This window comes from Cyanistes caeruleus, chromosome 5 (assembly GCF_971803275.1).
Source record: "Cyanistes caeruleus chromosome 5, bCyaCae1.hap1.1, whole genome shotgun sequence".
In the NCBI taxonomy this organism is placed as follows: domain Eukaryota; kingdom Metazoa; phylum Chordata; class Aves; order Passeriformes; family Paridae; genus Cyanistes; species Cyanistes caeruleus.
Genome location: NC_141705.1, coordinates 66,574,121 through 66,596,223, shown reverse-complemented (window position 1 = coordinate 66,596,223; position 22,103 = coordinate 66,574,121).

Sequence of the window (22,103 nt, the reverse complement as noted above, 5' to 3'; positions counted from 1 at the left end):
AAATTCCTCAAAATTCTTCAAGTCTCCTCAGAATCCCACACAATTCCAGAAAAAACACACAAAATTCCAGAGAAGTCCCACAAAACTCCCTAAATCATTTCAAAACCCTACCAATTCACAGGAATGTCCCACAAAATCTCCACCAATTCCCAGAACATCCCACAAAAATCCCACCAAAATCCCTAAATCTTCTGAAAACTCAACCAAATTCCAGAAACGCCCCATAAAATCAGCACAGTTTCCCACAAAATTCAAGAAAAAACACCACAAAATTCCCTAAATCGTCTCAAAACACAACCAAATTCTTGAAAAGCCCCACCAAATTCCCGAAACATCCCACAAAATTTCCTCAATACCCAACAAAATCCCAGAAAAATCACACAAAATTCCCTAAATCTTCTCAAAACACGGCCAAAATCCACAAAAATCCCACCTAATCTCCACAAATTCCCACAGAATACATGAAAATACCCCTGATAAGTCGTCAGTTCTCTACAGAATCTCACCAAATTCCAGAAAAGTCCCTCAAAGTTCCACAAACATCCCACAAAATCTCCTCAATATCCAACAAAATCCCAGAAAAATCACACAAAATTCCCTAAATCTTCTCAAAACGCGACTAAATTCTAGAAAAATGTCCCACCAAATCTCCACAAAATCCCACAAAATACACGAAAAATCCCTCAAGATCCCTAAATCGCCTCAATATCCCACAAAATCCCACAAAAATCCCACAAAACCTCCACAAGTTTCCACAAAATCTAAGAAAAATTCCTCAAAAGTCTTCAAGTCTCCTCAAAACCACACAAAGTCCTTGAAAAGGCCGACCAAATTCCAGTAAAATCCCACAGATTCTCCACAAATTCCCACAAAATCTAAAACAAATTCCTCAAAATTCTTCAAGTCTCCTCAGAATCCCACACAATTCCATAAAAAACACACAAAATTCCAGAGAAGTCCCACAAAACTCCCTAAATCATTTCAAAACCCTACCAATTCACAGGAATGTCCCACAAAATCTCCACCAATTCCCAGAACATCCCACAAAAATCTCACAAAAATCCCTAAATCTTCTGAAAACTCGACCAAATTCCAGAAACGCCCCATAAAATCAGCACAGTTTCCCACAAACTTCAAGAAAAAACACCACAAAATTCCCTAAATCTTTTCAAAATACCACAAAATTCTTGAAAAGCCCCACCAAATTCCAGAAACATCCCACAAAATGTCCTCAATACCCAACAAAATCCCAGAAAAATCACACAAAATTCCCTAAATCTGCCCAAAACACGGCCAAAATCCACAAAAATCCCACCACATCTCCACAAATTCCCACAGAATACATGAAAAATCCCTGATAATTCGTCAGTTCTCTACAGAATCTCACCAAATTCCAGAAAAGTCCCTCAAAGTTCCACAAACATCCCACAAAATCTCCTCAATATCCAACAAAATCCCAGAAAAATCACACAAAATTCCCTAAATCTTCTCAAAACACGACTAAATTCTAGAAAAATGTCCCACCAAATCTCCACAAAATCCCACAAAATACATGAAAAATCCCTCAAGATCCCTAAATCGCCTCAATATCCCACAAAATCACACAAAAATCACACAAAACCTCCACAAGTTTCCACAAAATCTAAGAAAAATTCCTCAAAATTCTTCAAGTCTCCTCAAAACCACACAAAGTCCTTGAAAAGGCCCACCAAATTCCAGTAAAATCCCACAGACTCTCCACAAATTCCCACAAAATCTAAAACAAATTCCTCAAAATTCTTCAAGTCTCCTCAAAACCACACAATTCCATAAAAACCCCACAAAATTCCAGAGAAGTCCCACAAAATTCCCTAAATCATTTCAAAACCCTACCAATTCACAGGAATGTCCCACAAAATCTCCACCAATTCCCAGAACATCCCACAAAAATCCAACACAAATCCCTAAATCTTCTGAAAACTCGACCAAATTCCAGAAACGCCCCATAAAATCAGCACAGTTTCCCACAAAATTCAAGAAAAAACACCACAAAATTCCCTAAATCTTCTCAAAACACAACCAAATTCTAGAAAAATATCCCACCAAATCTCCACAAATTCCCACAAAATACATGAGAAATCCCTCAAGATCCCTAAATCGCCTCAATATCCCACAAAATCACACAAAAATCACACAAAACCTCCACAAGTTTCCACAAAATCTAAGAAAAATTCCTCAAAATTCTTCAAGTCTCCTCAGAATCCCACACAATTCCAGAAAAAACCCACAAAATTCCAGAGAAGTCCCACAAAACTCCCTAAATCATTTCAAAACCCTACCAATTCACAGGAATGTCCCACAAAATCTCCACCAATTCCCAGAACATCCCACAAAAATCTCACAAAAATCCCTAACACTTCTGAAAAGTAGACCAAATTCCAGAAACGCCCCATAAAATCAGCACAGTTTCCCACAAAATTCAAGAAAAAACACCACAAAATTCCCTAAATCTTTTCAAAATACCACAAAATTCTTGAAAAGCCCCACGAAATTCCAGAAACATCCCACAAAATGTCCTCAATACCCAACAAAATCCCAGAAAAATCACACAAAATTCCCTAAATCTTCTCAAAACACGGCCAAAATCCACAAAAATCCCACAGCATCTCCACAAATTCCCACAGAATACATGAAAAATCCCTGATAATTCGTCAGTTCTCTACAGAATCTCACCAAATTCCAGAAAAGTCCCTCAAAGTTCCACAAACATCCCACAAAATCTCCTCAATATCCAACAAAATCCCAGAAAAATCACACAAAATTCCCTAAATCTTCTCAAAACACGACTAAATTCTAGAAAAATGTCCCACCAAATCTCCACAAAATCCCACAAAATACATGAAAAATCCCTCAAGATCCCTAAATCGCCTCAATATCCCACAAAATCCCACAAAAATCACACAAAACCTCCACAAGTTTCCACAAAATCTAAGAAAAATTCCTCAAAATTCTTCAAGTCTCCTCAAAACCACACAAAGTCCTTGAAAAGGCCCACCAAATTCCAGTAAAATCCCACAGATTCTCCACAAATTCCCACAAAATCTAAAACAAATTCCTCAAAATTCTTCAAGTCTCCTCAAAACCACACAATTCCATAAAAACCCCACAAAATTCCAGAGAAGTCCCACAAAATTCCCTAAATCATTTCAAAACCCTACCAATTCACAGGAATGTCCCACAAAATCTCCACCAATTCCCAGAACATCCCACAAAAATCTCACAAAAATCCCTAACACTTCTGAAAAGTAGACCAAATTCCAGAAACGCCCCATAAAATCAGCACAGTTTCCCACAAACTTCAAGAAAAAACACCACAAAATTCCCTAAATCTTTTCAAAATACCACAAAATTCTTGAAAAGCCCCACGAAATTCCAGAAACATCCCACAAAATGTCCTCAATACCCAACAAAATCCCAGAAAAATCACACAAAATTCCCTAAATCTTCTCAAAACTCTACCAAATTCCAAAAAAATCCCACAGCATCTCCACAAATTCCCACAGAATACATGAAAAATCCCTGATAATTCGTCAGTTCTCTACAGAATCTCACCAAATTCCAGAAAAGTCCCTCAAAGTTCCACAAACATCCCACAAAATCTCCTCAATATCCAACAAAATCCCAGAAAAATCACACAAAATTCCCTAAATCTTCTCAAAACACGACTAAATTCTAGAAAAATGTCCCACCAAATCTCCACAAAATCCCACAAAATACATGAAAAATCCCTCAAGATCCCTAAATCGCCTCAATATCCCACAAAATCACACAAAAATCACACAAAACCTCCACAAGTTTCCACAAAATCTAAGAAAAATTCCTCAAAATTCTTCAAGTCTCCTCAAAACCACACAAAGTCCTTGAAAAGGCCCACCAAATTCCAGTAAAATCCCACAGACTCTCCACAAATTCCCACAAAATCTAAAACAAATTCCTCAAAATTCTTCAAGTCTCCTCAAAACCACACAATTCCATAAAAACCCCACAAAATTCCAGAGAAGTCCCACAAAATTCCCTAAATCATTTCAAAACCCTACCAATTCACAGGAATGTCCCACAAAATCTCCACCAATTCCCAGAACATCCCACAAAAATCCAACACAAATCCCTAAATCTTCTGAAAACTCGACCAAATTCCAGAAACGCCCCATAAAATCAGCACAGTTTCCCACAAAATTCAAGAAAAAACACCACAAAATTCCCTAAATCTTCTCAAAACACAACCAAATTCTAGAAAAATATCCCACCAAATCTCCACAAATTCCCACAAAATACATGAGAAATCCCTCAAGATCCCTAAATCGCCTCAATATCCCACAAAATCACACAAAAATCACACAAAACCTCCACAAGTTTCCACAAAATCTAAGAAAAATTCCTCAAAATTCTTCAAGTCTCCTCAGAATCCCACACAATTCCAGAAAAAACCCACAAAATTCCAGAGAAGTCCCACAAAACTCCCTAAATCATTTCAAAACCCTACCAATTCACAGGAATGTCCCACAAAATCTCCACCAATTCCCAGAACATCCCACAAAAATCTCACAAAAATCCCTAACACTTCTGAAAAGTAGACCAAATTCCAGAAACGCCCCATAAAATCAGCACAGTTTCCCACAAAATTCAAGAAAAAACACCACAAAATTCCCTAAATCTTTTCAAAATACCACAAAATTCTTGAAAAGCCCCACGAAATTCCAGAAACATCCCACAAAATGTCCTCAATACCCAACAAAATCCCAGAAAAATCACACAAAATTCCCTAAATCTTCTCAAAACTCTACCAAATTCCAAAAAAATCCCACAGCATCTCCACAAATTCCCACAGAATACATGAAAAATCCCTGATAATTCGTCAGTTCTCTACAGAATCTCACCAAATTCCAGAAAAGTCCCTCAAAGTTCCACAAACATCCCACAAAATCTCCTCAATATCCAACAAAATCCCAGAAAAATCACACAAAATTCCCTAAATCTTCTCAAAACACGACTAAATTCTAGAAAAATGTCCCACCAAATCTCCACAAAATCCCACAAAATACATGAAAAATCCCTCAAGATCCCTAAATCGCCTCAATATCCCACAAAATCCCACAAAAATCACACAAAACCTCCACAAGTTTCCACAAAATCTAAGAAAAATTCCTCAAAATTCTTCAAGTCTCCTCAAAACCACACAAAGTCCTTGAAAAGGCCCACCAAATTCCAGTAAAATCCCACAGATTCTCCACAAATTCCCACAAAATCTAAAACAAATTCCTCAAAATTCTTCAAGTCTCCTCAAAACCACACAATTCCATAAAAACCCCACAAAATTCCAGAGAAGTCCCACAAAATTCCCTAAATCATTTCAAAACCCTACCAATTCACAGGAATGTCCCACAAAATCTCCACCAATTCCCAGAACATCCCACAAAAATCTCACAAAAATCCCTAACACTTCTGAAAAGTAGACCAAATTCCAGAAACGCCCCATAAAATCAGCACAGTTTCCCACAAACTTCAAGAAAAAACACCACAAAATTCCCTAAATCTTTTCAAAATACCACAAAATTCTTGAAAAGCCCCACGAAATTCCAGAAACATCCCACAAAATGTCCTCAATACCCAACAAAATCCCAGAAAAATCACACAAAATTCCCTAAATCTTCTCAAAACTCTACCAAATTCCAAAAAAATCCCACAGCATCTCCACAAATTCCCACAGAATACATGAAAAATCCCTGATAATTCGTCAGTTCTCTACAGAATCTCACCAAATTCCAGAAAAGTCCCTCAAAGTTCCACAAACATCCCACAAAATCTCCTCAATATCCAACAAAATCCCAGAAAAATCACACAAAATTCCCTAAATCTTCTCAAAACACGACTAAATTCTAGAAAAATGTCCCACCAAATCTCCACAAAATCCCACAAAATACATGAAAAATCCCTCAAGATCCCTAAATCGCCTCAATATCCCACAAAATCCCACAAAAATCACACAAAACCTCCACAAGTTTCCACAAAATCTAAGAAAAATTCCTCAAAAGTCTTCAAGTCTCCTCAAAACCACACAAAGTCCTTGAAAAGGCCCACCAAATTCCAGTAAAATCCCACAGATTCTCCACAAATTCCCACAAAATCGAAAACAAATTCCTCAAAATTCTTCAAGTCTCCTCAAAACCACACAATTCCATAAAAACCCCACAAAATTCCAGAGAAGTCCCACAAAATTCCCTAAATCATTTCAAAACCCTACCAATTCACAGGAATGTCCCACAAAATCTCCACCAATTCCCAGAACATCCCACAAAAATCCAACACAAATCCCTAAATCTTCTGAAAACTCGACCAAATTCCAGAAACGCCCCATAAAATCAGCACAGTTTCCCACAAACTTCAAGAAAAAACACCACAAAATTCCCTAAATCTTTTCAAAATACCACAAAATTCTTGAAAAGCCCCACGAAATTCCAGAAACATCCCACAAAATGTCCTCAATACCCAACAAAATCCCAGAAAAATCACACAAAATTCCCTAAATCTGCCCAAAACACGGCCAAAATCCACAAAAATCCCACCACATCTCCACAAATTCCCACAGAATACATGAAAAATCCCTGATAATTCGTCAGTTCTCTACAGAATCTCACCAAATTCCAGAAAAGTCCCTCAAAGTTCCACAAACATCCCACAAAATCTCCTCAATATCCAACAAAATCCCAGAAAAATCACACAAAATTCCCTAAATCTTCTCAAAACACGACTAAATTCTAGAAAAATGTCCCACCAAATCTCCACAAAATCCCACAAAATACATGAAAAATCCCTCAAGATCCCTAAATCGCCTCAATATCCCACAAAATCCCACAAAAATCACACAAAACCTCCACAAGTTTCCACAAAATCTAAGAAAAATTCCTCAAAATTCTTCAAGTCTCCTCAAAACCACACAAAGTCCTTGAAAAGGCCCACCAAATTCCAGTAAAATCCCACAGATTCTCCACAAATTCCCACAAAATCTAAAACAAATTCCTCAAAATTCTTCAAGTCTCCTGAAAACCACACAATTCCATAAAAACCCCACAAAATTCCAGAGAAGTCCCACAAAATTCCCTAAATCATTTCAAAACCCTACCAATTCACAGGAATGTCCCACAAAATCTCCACCAATTCCCAGAACATCCCACAAAAATCTCACAAAAATCCCTAACACTTCTGAAAAGTAGACCAAATTCCAGAAACGCCCCATAAAATCAGCACAGTTTCCCACAAAATTCAAGAAAAAACACCACAAAATTCCCTAAATCTTCTCAAAACACAACCAAATTCTTGAAAAGCCCCACCAAATTCCCGAAACATCCCACAAAATTTCCTCAATACCCAACAAAATCCCAGAAAAATCACACAAAATTCCCTAAATCTTCTCAAAACACGGCCAAAATCCACAAAAATCCCACCTAATCTCCACAAATTCCCACAGAATACATGAAAATACCCCTGATAATTCGTCAGTTCTCTACAGAATCTCACCAAATTCCAGAAAAGTCCCTCAAAGTTCCACAAACATCCCACAAAATCTCCTCAATATCCAACAAAATCCCAGAAAAATCACACAAAATTCCCTAAATCTTCTCAAAACACGACTAAATTCTAGAAAAATGTCCCACCAAATCTCCACAAAATCCCACAAAATACATGAAAAATCCCTCAAGATCCCTAAATCGCCTCAATATCCCACAAAATCCCACAAAAATCACACAAAACCTCCACAAGTTTCCACAAAATCTAAGAAAAATTCCTCAAAATTCTTCAAATCTCCTCAAAACCACACAAAGTCCTTGAAAAGGCCCACCAAATTCCAGTAAAATCCCACAGATTCTCCACAAATTCCCACAAAATCTAAAACAAATTCCTCAAAATTCTTCAAGTCTCCTCAAAACCACACAATTCCATAAAAACCCCACAAAATTCCAGAGAAGTCCCACAAAATTCCCTAAATCATTTCAAAACCCTACCAATTCACAGGAATGTCCCACAAAATCTCCACCAATTCCCAGAACATCCCACAAAAATCTCACAAAAATCCCTAAATCTTCTGAAAACTCGACCAAATTCCAGAAATGCCCCATAAAATCAGCACAGTTTCCCACAAAATTCAAGAAAAAACACCACAAAATTCCCTAAATCTTCTCAAAACACAACCAAATTCTAGAAAAATATCCCACCAAATCTCCACAAATTCCCACAAAATACATGAGAAATCCCTCAAGATCCCTAAATCGCCTCAATATCCCACAAAATCACACAAAAATCCCACAAAACCTCCACAAGTTTCCACAAAATCTAAGAAAAATTCCTCAAAATTCTTCAAGTCTCCTCAGAATCCCACACAATTCCAGAAAAAACACACAAAATTCCAGAGAAGTCCCACAAAACTCCCTAAATCATTTCAAAACCCTACCAATTCACAGGAATGTCCCACAAAATCTCCACCAATTCCCAGAACATCCCACAAAAATCTCACAAAAATCCCTAAATCTTCTGAAAACTCGACCAAATTCCAGAAACGCCCCATAAAATCAGCACAGTTTCCCACAAACTTCAAGAAAAAACACCACAAAATTCCCTAAATCTCTTCAAAATACCACAAAATTCTTGAAAAGCCCCATGAAATTCCAGAAACATCCCACAAAATGTCCTCAATACCCAACAAAATCCCAGAAAAATCACACAAAATTCCCTAAATCTTCTCAAAACTCTACCAAATTCCAAAAAAATCCCACAGCATCTCCACAAATTCCCACAGAATACATGAAAAATCCCTGATAATTCGTCAGTTCTCTACAGAATCTCACCAAATTCCAGAAAAGTCCCTCAAAGTTCCACAAACAACACACAAAATCTCCTCAATATCCAACAAAATCCCAGAAAAATCACACAAAATTCCCTAAATCTTCTCAAAACACGACCAAATTCTAGAAAAATGTCCCACCAAATCTCCACAAAATCCCACAAAATACATGAAAAATCCCTCAAGATCCCTAAATCGCCTCAATATCCCACAAAATCCCACAAAAATCACACAAAACCTCCACAAGTTTCCACAAAATCTAAGAAAAATTCCTCAAAATTCTTCAAGTCTCCTCAAAACCACACAAAGTCCTTGAAAAGGCCCACCAAATTCCAGTAAAATCCCACAGATTCTCCACAAATTCCCACAAAATCTAAAACAAATTCCTCAAAATTCTTCAAGTCTCCTGAAAACCACACAATTCCATAAAAACCCCACAAAATTCCAGAGAAGTCCCACAAAATTCCCTAAATCATTTCAAAACCCTACCAATTCACAGGAATGTCCCACAAAATCTCCACCAATTCCCAGAACATCCCACAAAAATCTCACAAAAATCCCTAACACTTCTGAAAAGTAGACCAAATTCCAGAAACGCCCCATAAAATCAGCACAGTTTCCCACAAAATTCAAGAAAAAACACCACAAAATTCCCTAAATCTTCTCAAAACACAACCAAATTCTTGAAAAGCCCCACCAAATTCCCGAAACATCCCACAAAATTTCCTCAATACCCAACAAAATCCCAGAAAAATCACACAAAATTCCCTAAATCTTCTCAAAACACGGCCAAAATCCACAAAAATCCCACCTAATCTCCACAAATTCCCACAGAATACATGAAAAATCCCTGATAATTTCTCAGTTCTCTACAGAATCTCACCAAATTCCAGAAAAGTCCCTCAAAGTTCCACAAACATCCCACAAAATCTCCTCAATATCCAACAAAATCCCAGAAAAATCACACAAAATTCCCTAAATCTTCTCAAAACACGACTAAATTCTAGAAAAATGTCCCACCAAATCTCCACAAAATCCCACAAAATACACAAAAAATCCCTCAAGATCCCGAAATCGCCTCAATATCCCACAAAATCCCACAAAAATCCCACAAAACCTCCACAAGTTTCCACAAAATCTAAGAAAAATTCCTCAAAAGTCTTCAAGTCTCCTCAAAACCACACAAAGTCCTTGAAAAGGCCCACCAAATTCCAGTAAAATCCCACAGATTCTCCACAAATTCCCACAAAATCTAAAACAAATTCCTCAAAATTCTTCAAGTCTCCTCAGAATCCCACACAATTCCATAAAAAACACACAAAATTCCAGAGAAGTCCCACAAAACTCCCTAAATCATTTCAAAACCCTACCAATTCACAGGAATGTCCCACAAAATCTCCACCAATTCCCAGAACATCACACAAAAATCTCACAAAAATCCCTAAATCTTCTGAAAACTCGACCAAATTCCAGAAACGCCCCATAAAATCAGCACAGTTTCCCACAAACTTCAAGAAAAAACACCACAAAATTCCCTAAATCTTTTCAAAATACCACAAAATTCTTGAAAAGCCCCACGAAATTCCAGAAACATCCCACAAAATGTCCTCAATACCCAACAAAATCCCAGAAAAATCACACAAAATTCCCTAAATCTTCTCAAAACTCTACCAAATTCCAAAAAAATCCCACAGCATCTCCACAAATTCCCACAGAATACATGAAAAATCCCTGATAATTCGTCAGTTCTCTACAGAATCTCACCAAATTCCAGAAAAGTCCCTCAAAGTTCCACAAACATCCCACAAAATCTCCTCAATATCCAACAAAATCCCAGAAAAATCACACAAAATTCCCTAAATCTTCTCAAAACACGACTAAATTCTAGAAAAATGTCCCACCAAATCTCCACAAAATCCCACAAAATACATGAAAAATCCCTCAAGATCCCTAAATCGCCTCAATATCCCACAAAATCCCACAAAAATCACACAAAACCTCCACAAGTTTCCACAAAATCTAAGAAAAATTCCTCAAAATTCTTCAAATCTCCTCAAAACCACACAAAGTCCTTGAAAAGGCCCACCAAATTCCAGTAAAATCCCACAGATTCTCCACAAATTCCCACAAAATCTAAAACAAATTCCTCAAAATTCTTCAAGTCTCCTCAAAACCACACAATTCCATAAAAACCCCACAAAATTCCAGAGAAGTCCCACAAAATTCCCTAAATCATTTCAAAACCCTACCAATTCACAGGAATGTCCCACAAAATCTCCACCAATTCCCAGAACATCCCACAAAAATCTCACAAAAATCCCTAACACTTCTGAAAACTCGACCAATTTCCAGTAACGCCCCATAAAATCAGCACAGTTTCCCACAAAATTCAAGAAAAAACACCACAAAATTCCCTAAATCTTCTCAAAACACAACCAAATTCTAGAAAAATATCCCACCAAATCTCCACAAATTCCCACAAAATACATGAGAAATCCCTCAAGATCCCTAAATCGCCTCAATATCCCACAAAATCACACAAAAATCACACAAAACCTCCACAAGTTTCCACAAAATCTAAGAAAAATTCCTCAAAATTCTTCAAGTCTCCTCAGAATCCCACACAATTCCAGAAAAAACACACAAAATTCCAGAGAAGTCCCACAAAACTCCCTAAATCATTTCAAAACCCTACCAATTCACAGGAATGTCCCACAAAATCTCCACCAATTCCCAGAACATCCCACAAAAATCCCACAGAAATCCCTAAATCTTCTGAATACTCAACCAAATTCCAGAAATGCCCCATAAAATCAGCACAGTTTCCCACAAAATTCAAGAAAAAACACCACAAAATTCCCTAAATCTTTTCAAAATACCACAAAATTCTTGAAAAGCCCCACCAAATTCCAGAAACATCCCACAAAATTTCCTCAATACCCAACAAAATCCCAGAAAAATCACACAAAATTCCCTAAATCTTCTCAAAACACGGCCAAAATCCACAAAAATCCCACCAAATCTCCACAAATTCCCACAGAATACATGAAAAATCCCTGATAATTTCTCAGTTCTCTACAGAATCTCACCAAATTCCAGAAAAGTCCCTCAAAGTTCCACAAACATCCCACAAAATCTCCTCAATATCCCACAAAATCCCAGAAAAATCACACAAAATTCCCTAAATCTTCTCAAAACACGACTAAATTCTAGAAAAATGTCCCACCAAATCTCCACAAAATCCCACAAAATACACAAAAAATCCCTCAAGATCCCGAAATCGCCTCAATATCCCACAAAATCCCACAAAATCCCACAAAACCTCCACAAGTTTCCACAAAATCTAAGAAAAATTCCTCAGAATTCTTCAAGTCTCCTCAAAACCACACAAAGTCCTTGAAAAGGCCCACCAAATTCCAGTAAAATCCCACAGATTCTCCACAAATTCCCACAAAATCTAAAACAAATTCCTCAAAATTCTTCAAGTCTCCTCAGAATCCCACACAATTCCAGAAAAAACACACAAAATTCCAGAGAAGTCCCACAAAACTCCCTAAATCATTTCAAAACCCTACCAATTCACAGGAATGTCCCACAAAATCTCCACCAATTCCCAGAACATCCCACAAAAATCTCACAAAAATCCCTAAATCTTCTGAAAACTCGACCAAATTCCAGAAACGCCCCATAAAATCAGCACAGTTTCCCACAAAATTCAAGAAAAAACACCACAAAATTCCCTAAATCTTCTCAAAACACAAGCAAATTCTAGAAAAATATCCCACCAAATCTCCACAAATTCCCACAAAATACATGAGAAATCCCTCAAGATCCCTAAATCGCCTCAATATCCCACAAAATCACACAAAAATCACACAAAACCTCCACAAGTTTCCACAAAATCTAAGAAAAATTCCTCAAAATTCTTCAAGTCTCCTCAGAATCCCACACAATTCCAGAAAAAACACACAAAATTCCAGAGAAGTCCCACAAAACTCCCTAAATCATTTCAAAACCCTACCAATTCACAGGAATGTCCCACAAAATCTCCACCAATTCCCAGAACATCCCACAAAAATCTCACAAAAATCCCTAAATCTTCTGAAAACTCGACCAAATTCCAGAAATGCCCCATAAAATCAGCACAGTTTCCCACAAAATTCAAGAAAAAACACCACAAAATTCCCTAAATCTTCTCAAAACACAACCAAATTCTAGAAAAATATCCCACCAAATCTCCACAAATTCCCACAAAATACATGAGAAATCCCACAAGATCCCTAAATCGCCTCAATATCCCACAAAATCACACAAAAATCCCACAAAACCTCCACAAGTTTCCACAAAATCTAAGAAAAATTCCTCAAAATTCTTCAAGTCTCCTCAGAATCCCACACAATTCCAGAAAAAACACACAAAATTCCAGAGAAGTCCCACAAAACTCCCTAAATCATTTCAAAACCCTACCAATTCACAGGAATGTCCCACAAAATCTCCACCAATTCCCCGAACATCCCACAAAAATCCCACAAAAATCCCTAAATCTTCTCAAAACTCTACCAAATTCCAGAAAAATCCCACAGAATCTCCACAAATTCCCACAAAATTCAAGAAAAAACACCACAAAATTCCCTAAATCTTTTCAAAATACCACAAAATTCTTGAAAAGCCCCACCAAATTCCAGAAACATCCCACAAAATTTCCTCAATACCCAACAAAATCCCAGAAAAATCACACAAAATTCCCTAAATCTTCTCAAAACACGGCCAAAATCCACAAAAATCCCACCAAATCTCCACAAATTCCCACAGAATACATGAAAAATCCCTGATAATTTCTCAGTTCTCTACAGAATCTCACCAAATTCCAGAAAAGTCCCTCAAAGTTCCACAAACATCCCACAAAATCTCCTCAATATCCAACAAAATCCCAGAAAAATCACACAAAATTCCCTAAATCTTCTCAAAACACGACTAAATTCTAGAAAAATGTCCCACCAAATCTCCACAAAATCCCACAAAATACATGAGAAATCCCTCAAGATCCCTAAATCGCCTCAATATCCCACAAAATCCCACAAAAATCACACAAAACCTCCACAAGTTTCCACAAAATCTAAGAAAAATTCCTCAAAATTCTTCAAGTCTCCTCAAAACCACACAAAGTCCTTGAAAAGGCCCACCAAATTCCAGTAAAATCCCACAGATTCTCCACAAATTCCCACAAAATCTAAAACAAATTCCTCAAAATTCTTCAAGTCTCCTCAGAATCCCACACAATTCCATAAAAACCCCACAAAATTCCAGAGAAGTCCCACAAAACTCCCTAAATCATTTCAAAACCCTACCAATTCACAGGAATGTCCCACAAAATCTCCACCAATTCCCAGAACATCCCACAAAAATCTCACAAAAATCCCTAAATCTTCTGAAAACTCGACCAAATTCCAGAAACGCCCCATAAAATCAGCACAGTTTCCCACAAAATTCAAGAAAAAACACCACACAATTCCCTAAATCTTCTCAAAACACAACCAAATTCTAGAAAAATATCCCACCAAATCTCCACAAATTCCCACAAAATACATGAGAAATCCCTCAAGATCCCTAAATCGCCTCAATATCCCACAAAATCACACAAAAATCCCACAAAACCTCCACAAGTTTCCACAAAATCTAAGAAAAATTCCTCAAAATTCTTCAAGTCTCCTCAGAATCCCACACAATTCCAGAAAAAACACACAAAATTCCAGAGAAGTCCCACAAAACTCCCTAAATCATTTCAAAACCCTACCAATTCACAGGAATGTCCCACAAAATCTCCACCAATTCCCAGAACATCCCACAAAAATCCCACAAAAATCCCTAAATCTTCTCAAAACTCTACCAAATTCCAGAAAAATCCCACAGAATCTCCACAAATTCCCACAAAATTCAAGAAAAAACACCACAAAATTCCCTAAATCTTTTCAAAATACCACAAAATTATTGAAAAGCCCCTCCAAATTCCAGAAACATCCCACAAAATTTCCTCAATACCCAACAAAATCCCAGAAAAATCACACAAAATTCCCTAAATCTTCTCAAAACACGGCCAAAATCCACAAAAATCCCACCAAATCTCCACAAATTCCCACAGAATACATGAAAAATCCCTGATAATTTCTCAGTTCTCTACAGAATCTCACCAAATTCCAGAAAAGTCCCTCAAAGTTCCACAAACATCCCACAAAATCTCCTCAATATCCAACAAAATCCCAGAAAAATCACACAAAATTCCCTAAATCTTCTCAAAACACGACTAAATTCTAGAAAAATGTCCCACCAAATCTCCACAAAATCCCACAAAATACACAAAAAATCCCTCAAGATCCCTAAATCGCCTCAATATCCCACAAAATCACACAAAAATCACACAAAACCTCCACAAGTTTCCACAAAATATAAGAAAAATTCCTCAAAATTCTTCAAGTCTCCTCAAAACCACACAAAGTCCTTGAAAAGGCCCACCAAATTCCAGTAAAATCCCACAGATTCTCCACAAATTCCCACAAAATCTAAAACAAATTCCTCAAAATTCTTCAAGTCTCCTCAGAATTCCACACAATTCCAGAAAAAACACACAAAATTCCAGAGAAGTCCCACAAAACTCCCTAAATCATTTCAAAACCCTACCAATTCACAGGAATGTCCCACAAAATCTCCACCAATTCCCAGAACATCCCACAAAAATCTCACAAAAATCCCTAAATCTTCTGAAAACTCGACCAAATTCCAGAAACGCCCCATAAAATCAGCACAGTTTCCCACAAAATTCAAGAAAAAACACCACAAAATTCCCTAAATCTTTTCAAAATACCACAAAATTCTTGAAAAGCCCCACCAAATTCCAGAAACATCCCACAAAATTTCCTCAATACCCAACAAAATCCCAGAAAAATCACACAAAATTCCCTAAATCTTCTCAAAACACGGCCAAAATCCACAAAAATCCCACCAAATCTCCACAAATTCCCACAGAATACATGAAAAATCCCTGATAATTTCTCAGTTCTCTACAGAATCTCACCAAATTCCAGAAAAGTCCCTCAAAGTTCCACAAACATCCCACAAAATCTCCTCAATATCCCACAAAATTCAAGAAAAATCACACAAAATTCCCTAAATCTTCTCAAAACACGACCAAATTCTAGAAAAATATCCCACCAAATCTCCACAAATTCCCACAAAATACATGAAAAATCCCTCAAGATCCCTAAATCGCCTCAATATCCCAAAAAATTCCACAAAAATCCCACAAAACCTCCACAAGTTTCCACAAAATCTAAGAAAAATTCCTCAAAATTCTTCAAGTCTCCTCAAAACCACACAAAGTCCTTGAAAAGGCCCACCAAATTCCAGTAAAATCCCACAGATTCTCCACAAATTCCCACAAAATCTAAAACAAATTCCTCAAAATTCTTCAAGTCTCCTCAGAATCCCACACAATTCCAGAAAAAACACACAAAATTCCAGAGAAGTCCCACAAAACTCCCTAAATCATTTCAAAACCCTACCAATTCACAGGAATGTCCCACAAAATCTCCACCAATTCCCAGAACATCCCAAAAAATCTCACAAAAATCCCTAACACTTCTGAAAAGTAGACCAAATTCCAGAAACGCCCCATAAAATCAGCACAGTTTCCCACAAAATTCAAGAAAAAACACCACAAAATTCCCTAAATCTTCTCAAAACACAAGCAAATTCTAGAAAAATATCCCACCAAATCTCCACAAATTCCCACAAAATACATGAGAAATCCCTCAAGATCCCTAAATCGCCTCAATTACCCACAAAATCCCACAAAAATCCCACAAAACCTCCACAAGTTTCCACAAAATCTAAGAAAAATTCCTCAAAATTCTTCAAGTCTCCTCAGAATCCCACACAATTCCAGAAAAAACACACAAAATTCCAGAGAAGTCCCACAAAACTCCCTAAATCATTTCAAAACCCTACCAATTCACAGGAATGTCCCACAAAATCTACACCAATTCCCAGAACATCCCACAAAAATCCCACAAAAATCCCTAAATCTTCTGAAAACTCGACCAAATTCCAGAAACGCCCCATAAAATCAGCACAGTTTCCCACAAAATTCAAGAAAAAACACCACAAAATTCCCTAAATCTTCTCAAAACACAACCAAATTCTAGAAAAATATCCCACCAAATCTCCACAAATTCCCACAAAATACATGAGAAATCCCTCAAGATCCCTAAATCGCCTCAATTACCCACAAAATCACACAAAAATCACACAAAACCTCCACAAGTTTCCACAAAATCTAAGAAAAATTCCTCAAAATTCTTCAAGTCTCCTCAGAATCCCACACAATTCCATAAAAACCCCACAAAATTCCAGAGAAGTCCCACAAAACTCCCTAAATCATTTCAAAACCCTACCAATTCACAGGAATGTCCCACAAAATCTACACCAATTCCCAGAACATCCCACAAAAATCTCACAAAAATCCCTAAATCTTCTGAAAACTCGACCAAATTCCAGAAATGCCCCATAAAATCAGCACAGTTTCCCACAAAATTCAAGAAAAAACACCACAAAATTCCCTAAATCTTCTCAAAACACAACCAAATTCTAGAAAAATATCCCACCAAATCTCCACAAATTCCCACAAAATACATGAGAAATCCCTCAAGATCCCTAAATCGCCTCAATATCCCACAAAATCACACAAAAATCCCACAAAACCTCCACAAGTTTCCACAAAATCTAAGAAAAATTCCTCAAAATTCTTCAAGTCTCCTCAGAATCCCACACAATTCCAGAAAAAACACACAAAATTCCAGAGAAGTCCCACAAAACTCCCTAAATCATTTCAAAACCCTACCAATTCACAGGAATGTCCCACAAAATCTCCACCAATTCCCAGAACATCCCACAAAAATCTCACAAAAATCCCTAAATCTTCTGAAAACTCGACCAAATTCCAGAAAAATCCCACAGAATCTCCACAAATTCCCACAAAATTCAAAAAAAAACACCACAAAATTCCCTAAATCTTTTCAAAATACCACAAAATTCTTGAAAAGCCCCACCAAATTCCAGAAACATCCCTCAAAATTTCCTCAATACCCAACAAAATCCCAGAAAAATCACACAAAATTCCCTAAATCTTCTCAAAACACGGCCAAAATCCACAAAAATCCCACCAAATCTCCACAAATTCCCACAGAATACATGAAAAATCCCTGATAATTTCTCAGTTCTCTACAGAATCTCACCAAATTCCAGAAAAGTCCCTCAAAGTTCCACAAACATCCCACAAAATCTCCTCAATATCCAACAAAATCCCAGAAAAATCACACAAAATTCCCTAAATCTTCTCAAAACACGACTAAATTCTAGAAAAATGTCCCACGAAATCTCCACAAATTCCCACAAAATACATGAGAAATCCCTCAAGATCCCTAAATCGCCTCAATTACCCACAAAATCCCACAAAAATCCCACAAAACCTCCACAAATTTCCACAAAATCTAAGAAAAATTCCTCAAAATTCTTCAAGTCTCCTCAGAATCCCACACAATTCCATAAAAAACACACAAAATTCCAGAGAAGTCCCACAAAACTCCCTAAATCATTTCAAAACCCTACCAATTCACAGGAATGTCCCACAAAATCTCCACCAATTCCCAGAACATCCCACAAAAATCTCACAAAAATCCCTAAATCTTCTGAAAACTCGACCAAATTCCAGAAACGCCCCATAAAATCAGCACAGTTTCCCACAAAATTCAAGAAAAAACACCACAAAATTCCCTAAATCTTCTCAAAACACAACCAAATTCTAGAAAAATATCCCACCAAATCTCCACAAATTCCCACAAAATACATGAGAAATCCCTCAAGATCCCTAAATCGCCTCAATATCCCACAAAATCACACAAAAATCACACAAAACCTCCACAAGTTTCCACAAAATCTAAGAAAAATTCCTCAAAATTCTTCAAGTCTCCTCAGAATCCCACACAATTCCAGAAAAAACACACAAAATTCCAGAGAAGTCCCACAAAACTCCCTAAATCATTTCAAAACCCTACCAATTCACAGGAATGTCCCACAAAATCTCCACCAATTCCCAGAACATCCCACAAAAATCCCACAAAAATCCCTAAATCTTCTGAAAACTCGACCAAATTCCAGAAACGCCCCATAAAATCAGCACAGTTTCCCACAAAATTCAAGAAAAAACACCACAAAATTCCCTAAATCTTTTCAAAATACCACAAAATTCTTGAAAAGCCCTACCAAATTCCAGAAACATCCCACAAAATTTCCTCAATACCCAACAAAATCCCAGAAAAATCACACAAAATTCCCTAAATCTTCTCAAAACACGGCCAAAATCCACAAAAATCCCACCAAATCTCCACAAATTCCCTCAGAATACATGAAAAATCCCTGATAATTTCTCAGTTCTCTACAGAATCTCACCAAATTCCAGAAAAGTCCCTCAAAGTTCCACAAACATCCCACAAAATCTCCTCAATATCCAACAAAATCCCAGAAAAATCACACAAAATTCCCTAAATCTTCTCAAAACACGACTAAATTCTAGAAAAATATCCCACCAAATCTCCACAAAATCCCACAAAATACACAAAAAATCCCTCAAGATCCCTAAATCGCCTCAATATCCCACAAAATCACACAAAAATCACACAAAACCTCCACAAGTTTCCACAAAATCTAAGAAAAATTCCTCAAAATTCTTCAAGTCTCCTCAAAACCACACAAAGTCCTTGAAAAGGCCCACCAAATTCCAGTAAAATCCCACAGATTCTCCACAAATTCCCACAAAATCTAAAACAAATTCCTCAAAATTCTTCAAGTCTCCTCAGAATCCCACACAATTCCAGAAAAACCCACAAAATTCCAGAGAAGTCCCACAAAACTCCCTAAATCATTTCAAAACCCTACCAATTCACAGGAATGTCCCACAAAATCTCCACCAATTCCCAGAACATCCCAAAAAATCTCACAAAAATCCCTAAATCTTCTGAAAACTCGACCAAATTCCAGAAACGCCCCATAAAATCAGCACAGTTTCCCACAAAATTCAAGAAAAAACACCACAAAATTCCCTAAATCTTCTCAAAACACAACCGAATTCTAGAAAAATATCCCACCAAATCTCCACAAATTCCCACAAAATACATGAGAAATCCCTCAAGATCCCTAAATCGCCTCAATATCCCACAAAATCACACAAAAATCCCACAAAACCTCCACAAGTTTCCACAAAATCTAAGAAAAATTCCTCAAAATTCTTCAAGTCTCCTCAGAATCCCACACAATTCCAGAAAAAACACACAAAATTCCAGAGAAGTCCCACAAAACTCCCTAAATCATTTCAAAACCCTACCAATTCACAGGAATGTCCCACAAAATCTCCACCAATTCCCAGAACATCCCACAAAAATCCCACAAAAATCCCTAAATCTTCTCAAAACTCTACCAAATTCCAGAAAAATCCCACAGAATCTCCACAAATTCCCACAAAATTCAAGAAAAAACACCACAAAATTCCCTAAATCTTTTCAAAATACCACAAAATTCTTGAAAAGCCCCACCAAATTCCAGAAACATCCCACAAAATTTCCTCAATACCCAACAAAATCCCAGAAAAATCACACAAAATTCCCTAAATCTTCTCAAAACACGGCCAAAATCCACAAAAATCCCACCAAATCTCCACAAATTCCCACAGAATACATGAAAAATCCCTGATAATTTCTCAGTTCTCTACAGAATCTCACCAAATTCCAGAAAAGTCCCTCAAAGTTCCACAAACATCCCACAAAATCTCCTCAATATCCAACAAAATCCCAGAAAAATCACACAAAATTCCCTAAATCTTCTCAAAACACGACTAAATTCTAGAAAAATGTCCCACCAAATCTCCACAAAATCCCACAAAATACACAAAAAATCCCTCAAGATCCCTAAATCGCCTCAATATCCCACAAAATCACACAAAAATCACACAAAACCTCCACAAGTTTCCACAAAATATAAGAAAAATTCCTCAAAATTCTTCAAGTCTCCTCAAAACCACACAAAGTCCTTGAAAAGGCCCACCAAATTCCAGTAAAATCCCACAGATTCTCCACAAATTCCCACAAAATCTAAAACAAATTCCTCAAAATTCTTCAAGTCTCCTCAGAATCCCACACAATTCCATAAAAAACACACAAAATTCCAGAGAAGTCTCACAAAACTCCCTAAATCATTTCAAAACCCTACCAATTCACAGGAATGTCCCACAAAATCTCCACCAATTCCCAGAACATCCCACAAAAATCTCACAAAAATCCCTAAATCTTCTGAAAACTCGACCAAATTCCAGAAACGCCCCATAAAATCAGCACAGTTTCCCACAAAATTCAAGAAAAAACACCACAAAATTCCCTAAATCTTCTCAAAACACAACCGAATTCTAGAAAAATATCCCACCAAATCTCCACAAATTCCCACAAAATACATGAGAAATCCCTCAAGATCCCTAAATCGCCTCAATATCCCACAAAATCACACAAAAATCCCACAAAACCTCCACAAGTTTCCACAAAATCTAAGAAAAATTCCTCAAAATTCTTCAAGTCTCCTCAGAATCCCACACAATTCCAGAAAAAACACACAAAATTCCAGAGAAGTCCCACAAAACTCCCTAAATCATTTCAAAACCCTACCAATTCACAGGAATGTCCCACAAAATCTCCACCAATTCCCAGAACATCCCACAAAAATCTCACAAAAATCCCTAAATCTTCTGAAAACTCGACCAAATTCCACAAACGCCCCATAAAATCAGCACAGTTTCCCACAAAATTCAAGAAAAAACACCACAAAATTCCCTAAATCTTCTCAAAATACAACCGAATTCTAGAAAAATATCCCACCAAATCTCCACAAATTCCCACAAAATACATGAGAAATCCCTCAAGATCCCTAAATCGCCTCAATATCCCACAAAATCACACAAAAATCCCACAAAACCTCCACAAGTTTCCACAAAATCTAAGAAAAATTCCTCAAAATTCTTCAAGTCTCCTCAGAATCCCACACAATTCCAGAAAAAACACACAAAATTCCAGAGAAGTCCCACAAAACTCCCTAAATCATTTCAAAACCCTACCAATTCACTGGAATGTCCCACAAA